This window comes from Gossypium raimondii, chromosome 2 (assembly GCF_025698545.1).
Source record: "Gossypium raimondii isolate GPD5lz chromosome 2, ASM2569854v1, whole genome shotgun sequence".
NCBI classification, from domain to species: domain Eukaryota; kingdom Viridiplantae; phylum Streptophyta; class Magnoliopsida; order Malvales; family Malvaceae; genus Gossypium; species Gossypium raimondii.
The window spans coordinates 41,475,086-41,481,482 of record NC_068566.1 but is presented as its reverse complement, the minus strand read 5'-3'; the positions used below and the strand labels follow the sequence as shown (position 1 = coordinate 41,481,482).

Here is a 6,397-nt window from a genome sequence, read left to right as displayed (position 1 = left end):
ATGTATTATATGTATTAGGTTGCGTATTTAACTGTTATTCCAGTTAGTAAATGATGTGTGCAGGTATATTATATTTTATTTTTAAGGGAAGAATTCGGTATTCATAAATTAAAAAAAAATTATTTCTATAATTCATAAAATTGACATAAAAATATTATTATAGGTTAAGAGTTCAAGTTTTGTGCAATGATTTGGCGTAAATTTTAAGATGTGATTGATATGGCATTTTTTTATTGTTTGAAAATTTGGAAAATCTCAAAATAAATGTGGCGAAAAAATGCAGAAATCAAAGTGACTGAACCTTTGTATGGATTGATAGTTTGGTACAAGCAGAGAGGGTTGCTTAAACCACCCATTATCAAAACAACTCAATGCTAGGATTCAAGATGTAAGGGCGTGCTTTGGACTTTAGGAGGGTTGTCCACACTGGCATCAAATCAGCCCTGGAACTTCATATCTGTTTATCATCATTATCTAATCCACCATTCTTAGTTTCGATTTTCAACATCTGCACCAAGAAACCTACTAGTTCGAGGACAAATGACGCAAGTTCATAAGGTCCATAGGTTCCATTAGGACTGTGTGGCTCCTGCTCGCAGCTCCTCCTCCCACCACAAGGAAATGACCGAGCAACGGAACACCGATCGTGTTATCACTCTGCATCAACATTATCCCTTGAGCATAACGGAAAGGACCAAACTTTTTGACCTCTTGTCGTCGTAGTTCTTTTAGACAGTTCCGAGGGCTTCCAAGTGTAATGCTATTGTCACAACATTCATGCAACTATTTGTACCATTTTGTTCACATAGATGGTATGTATGACATCAAGTTTAGACAATAACACATGAATATTAGTTCTATGCTCTAAGGGCACCCTTTTTTCAGAAAATTAAGATAATAATATCTAGTGAAACCACTAGCTAAATGTCATTCAAAAATGGAATCTATGACATTTTCAATCAAATATGTCCTCCATATGACATCTGATCCATGAGCAGTAATGGTCAGTGTGTTTCTGACACTAGCAGGACATGCACAAAAAGCCATGCAGGCACCAATTGTTTTTTGCTGCAATTATTGAGTGCTGCTGGTGTTTTCTTAACAGTTGAAGACCTCAATGTGAAGCAAGAAAACACCAACCACCTCACTCCACCCTCCATTATTATTACAAACCACGATGGGAAAAGCACCCAAGCAGGCTCAACATAACAATTCCTCAATCCCCACAAACTGAAGCTGTAAAAAGTCTTTACTTTTAACTGTTTTTTTTTTCTGTCCGAGATACTCGTATATCCGGTAGTCACATCGGGTCCAATGTCGTTTTTTATATCCAGAAAGACTCAAATTCAAGACCTTACTCAACATGGGTTTAACTTACTATAGCAAGCAACCAAAAACCATTGTACTCTTACGGTGTAGCAGAAACGGGGGATTCAAATGCTGCATTTAAAGACTAATTAGCCAACAAAAACAAAGAACTGTTTTAATATGGCACCATTCAATGTTCATTAAGCCATTTCCCACAATCTACAAGAAAAGAAAGAAAAGAAAAGAAAGAAAACCTGTAACAAAGTTTTATGTAGGAGAAAACAAGTAAAAGAGAAAAAACCAAAAAGGCTACTGAGGCAAAATACAAGCATGGGTCATGAGTGATGACTTTGGATATGAAAACTGGAAAGAGAAAGATGAAATGTAGCAATCTAAGCAAAATCTTTTAACCAAAATTTATATATAAGCTTCCATTGAGTCAGTCACTGACCTCAAAGATGAAGAGGCAGTGAGTATAGTATTGGATGATATTGACCCTGAGTGATCATAGTCGCCCAAGTCTCACATTCAGGGGCTGCAATTCCCGGGGGGCTAACCTTTCTTCCTACAATAAAATCACAATCACAATCACAAATATGATTTCAGTACCCTCCAAACAATCACCATCAATTGAACTAATAATATAAAAAAAAGAGAGGAAAGCTTATCATAACAGTACTGCCATTAGAAACAAAAACAATATGACAAACAGGAAGTAGACACATTACGTGATAGAAATTATAAGAAAAAAATAAAAGAGAAAAAGGAATCTGAGAAACAACCCACGAGAGAATAATCCAAATGAAGTAGAGAGAAGACAAGCATCACCAGTTGAGCCATGTAGTATGATGATGTATCTGACGATGTGCTTTTAATGTTGGATATTCGTGTCTGATTCATCTTCAGTGAAAACAGCTAACATGCTGCAAACTTGCCAGTAAACTTGAAATTATTAGGACCCAGAAAAATACCATTGTTAGCCCAAGGTTTTTACTTCTTACGACCTACAAGAACTGATGTTTTCACTGTATCGTCAGTGTGATGACTCGAAAGGAAAAAAAAAAACCCAAATCTTCAATGTTTAATTCTCATAATCTGGTGAACTAATTAGATTATAAAAACCCAGAAATTTTGGTCTTCAAGCCACCTCGAACCATACAGCAGAAAAAATTACTCCTTTTTTTCATTTTCGAAAAGGGATTTGGCATTTGAGTAGGATGATGATTCAGTTGCTGCGAAGTTGTAAGATTTAGTAATTGGATCAAAATAACTTTTTTGTGCATCATAAAGTTAGTTGGGTATAATTGTGGTAGATTCGCTTTGCAGAATTGACAGAATATTTCTTCTTCTTACTAAGAACAACAAAAGGCCTGTTAAGATGAGATGTAAGAAAAGAACATGTATTTGCAGTAAATGACAGATCCTCTGACAAGCAGTAATTTTGATCAGACCTCAGAAATATTAATCCAATCCATTCGAATATTTATGGTTTTATATAAAATCTAAAAAATATTTAAAATTGTTAAGGTGGTTATTGTTCTGTTACGGTTTATTTTTTTCATGCGCAAGTTTAAATAAATCCTAAAGTCTTGAAGTATGAACTAGTATCCAGCAAGAAAGCCTCGACTCAGCAATATTTTTATTAAATTATGACATGTACTTAGGTTAAATCGATTTTTGATATAATGTGTGAATTGACAAATAATTAGATCATGAAATTGAGTATATCATAAGATTTGAATCGCTTGAAAATGTTGTCATGTTAAGGTTTATTTAAGTATTTACATATGCTAAATGTTGTGAATGGTAGTGCCATGAAATGAGCCTATATATTGAATGGTAATGATGTACGGTATTTGTACGATTATGAATAAAGTAGTTTTGTTTAGAATTGAATTTGTTAAGAACACATATTTGGTTAGAAATGTGGTATAAAAATGTGAATTGGCTGATTATTTATTTGCAAGTTGATACCGAATTAGACTTTTTAGAATCAGAGAGTTATGTCGCAACGTCAACTTGAGATTTTGAAACCTTTTTGATTTGGTCCGAATGTAACATGCTGTAGATTAAATCTGATGATTGGGTCATATATGAAATGTTACATTTTTATAAAATGATAAATATTATTTTCGAAGGTATTTTTATTTTTTATTTTATATAAAATGAAAAAGAAAACATATGACTCAAATTTAAAACATCATAAATTCTATTTTTTCAATTTTACCATCCTAATTAAATACTTATTTAGTATTTATATAAAATTATTATAGAATGATTTTAACTTCAAATTAATATTAATGATTTTTCCTAGATAATAAGTTAAGGCGATGGGCTAATAATGTCCTTGTACTTGACTTTAGGCTGATATGCCTTTTTCAAAGGCTTAATGCAGGCTAAGTTATGGGCTACTTTCATAGTCAATAAAAAGCCTATTTCTAAGTTTTTCATTAAACCTTAAAACCTCACATTTTCTAAGATATAATAGTATTGCATGTGTGTCACTAAATATAATTAGAATTAACATAAATTATCATATGGTCAGAATTTTTTTTTGAAAAATATGTAATGTGCTTTTAAGTATCCGGCTCAGTGAGTCCTTTCTTTCGTGATTAACTGTTGGCGTCAATCCTAGTCCTACATTACATTTTGTCTCTGTGGACCGAGGAGAAAGGGGGCTCAACGGGAAGAGGATAGTACCATGAGAGAAGCAAGAAGATCAACCTCTTCCAAATATGCAACATGGATTTTGACAATGGAATGGAGTTGGGCTTTTATGCGGTTTTGAATGAATCATCTTTTCCACGGAGGTAAATCTTTACCTGCTAGACAAGAGGATAGCAAGTTACAAATTTTGTTTCGGTAGGACATGCATTTTTTATTACTATGAAATTCATAAACGAAGTATTTAATCATGGCGTTACCATTCAGTTCCATTCTTGACATTTTTGGGCCCTAGGCAAAACAATAAAATGAGAGTTTAGATTCCTTAAAAATTGGTAAAAAAAAATTGACTTTTAAAAGTTAAAAATAAAAATTTGAGCCCCTTAAAAATTGGAAAACAATATTTTGGACCCCTTTTAGCCTTGGTCCTTGGGCGGCCGCACCTCCAGACAACCCCCGGGGCCGGGCCTGTTACCAATATCCTATCTGTAGTGACGAATCTTGTATGTGTTCCTAAGAAAAGAAAAGAAAATTATCGAGGTCTTAACAGATCGTGAAAACACATAAGAACTCTTGAATGGAACTAAAAATTGATCTCACTAAATTTCAAACATGAAAAATATGAAATTTGGTCTAAAGAGTCTTAATAAAATTGGGTGCATAAATGGGATAATTTAGATATACTTAGTATTTGAACTAAATATTAATATTAATAATAGTAAGAAGACTAAATTATAACAAATCATAGGAATACATTTTAAAATTATGCATGAACTTTAATTTAATGTTCAATTTGATATATGGACTTTGATTTGGTGCAATTATATACATAAAATTTTAATTATGGTTCAAATGTATACACGAAACTTTAATTTTATTCAATCATATACATTTAAAGAAATAAATATATCAATTTATTTTTATATTGGATAAATATAATTATTTGTGTTTGCAATATATAAACATAATATAATGTTATATCAATAATTAATGTTAATAATTTATTAGAATTGGATTAAATCAAAATTTCATGTATAAAATATATAAAATCAAAATTCATGTATAAAATTATACATTTAACCAAAGTTTATATATAATTTTGAGATTTATCACTGAATTATATGCAGAGACCAAAACCATAATTTTACTAAAAAAGAAAAATAGAACATATGACATAGATGCTAACTAGAATCTACTATGTATAAGCTATAAGTATGGTTGTTAGAACCAACATGAATTGATTGAATTAAAATTAAATAATTGGTAATATATAATTTGAATTACTTATAATTTTTTGAACTGGTAAAAATAAAAAAATTGAACATTTTCATTATGATTTGGTTGATTTTATTTGAATATTTGTACATATATATTTTTAATTTTGACAATTTAAATTATTTATGTATTTTGAATAATTTTTTATTATGTTTTACGATTGAACTGTTAAATTTAACAAATTCAATTGAAAATTTAATCGATTTGATCTCAAATCATAAATAAAGAAAAATAGAAAAATATTTAAACCCTTGAAGTTTGTTTGAAAAATACCAACTCACTCATAAATATTAAATTTAGATTTAATATATCATTTGGTATTCGAGATTATTAATTTTTTAATGTGGTATTTATGTTATTCTTTTGTCTAATCTAGTATTTATATTTAACAAAATTTATATATTTTAATACCCTTAAATAATAGTGTTAACTTTTAAAATTTAATTTGGGTTTTAAGGTTGATTTGATGAAATTTAATGGTAATATTATTATATTTGAATTTTCCATGATTCTATTAATATAATAAATTTAATATTTATTGTGAATTTGTTTAATTTTGTATTTAATTTGTCAAATTCATTATCATGAATGTGATTTAATTCATGTCTTAATGTTGATTTAATGAAAGTTAGTTACTAATATTATTAGTTAATTATGAATTTTTATCAAACCAGTTTTAAAACGCAAATTATACAGTAAAACGTTAACATCATTACTTTAGATACTAAAATAAATGAAAAAATTGTCAAACTCTGTTGCACTTCGAAACTCTATACTGATTGGACTAAAAATATCTTATTTTCATTCATGGTAACCCCTTAAAAATCTTACTGTTCCTACCTAGCCAAACATATAGTTCTGACACGGTTAAGACACCAGTGTCGAAAAATGGACACAGACGAACACGGACGACTGGAGAGCATACGGAGAAGAAGCCGTCGTCTTTTGAAGATGAAAAGAGAAGTTGTCGTTGCAACGGCTGAAAGAATTAGATAGTTTACCAAAAAAGAAAATGATTAAGATATTAATGTTATTCATTAAAAGATGGGAGGGTTTTTTTTATTTAGTTCTTTAGTTGATTGAATTTGGATCATTAGAACCCCTGGTTGGTCAAGCGCCCTAGGTGTAGTTTGAGTTCAAGTCGCGTTAA

The 6,397-nt window shown here is 30.3% G+C and overlaps 1 long non-coding RNA gene across 1 annotated transcript; it reads right to left on the bottom strand.

The window, feature by feature from the left end:
* Positions 1-278: 278 nt before the first annotated feature.
* On the bottom strand, positions 279-2,645 carry LOC105788835 (uncharacterized). Its single transcript, XR_001132167.2, has 2 exons — positions 1,760-2,645; positions 279-1,527 (listed from the first exon to the last, which is right to left on the bottom strand). It is a non-coding gene; the product is annotated as an uncharacterized LOC105788835 (long non-coding RNA).
* Positions 2,646-6,397: the final 3,752 nt, after the last annotated feature.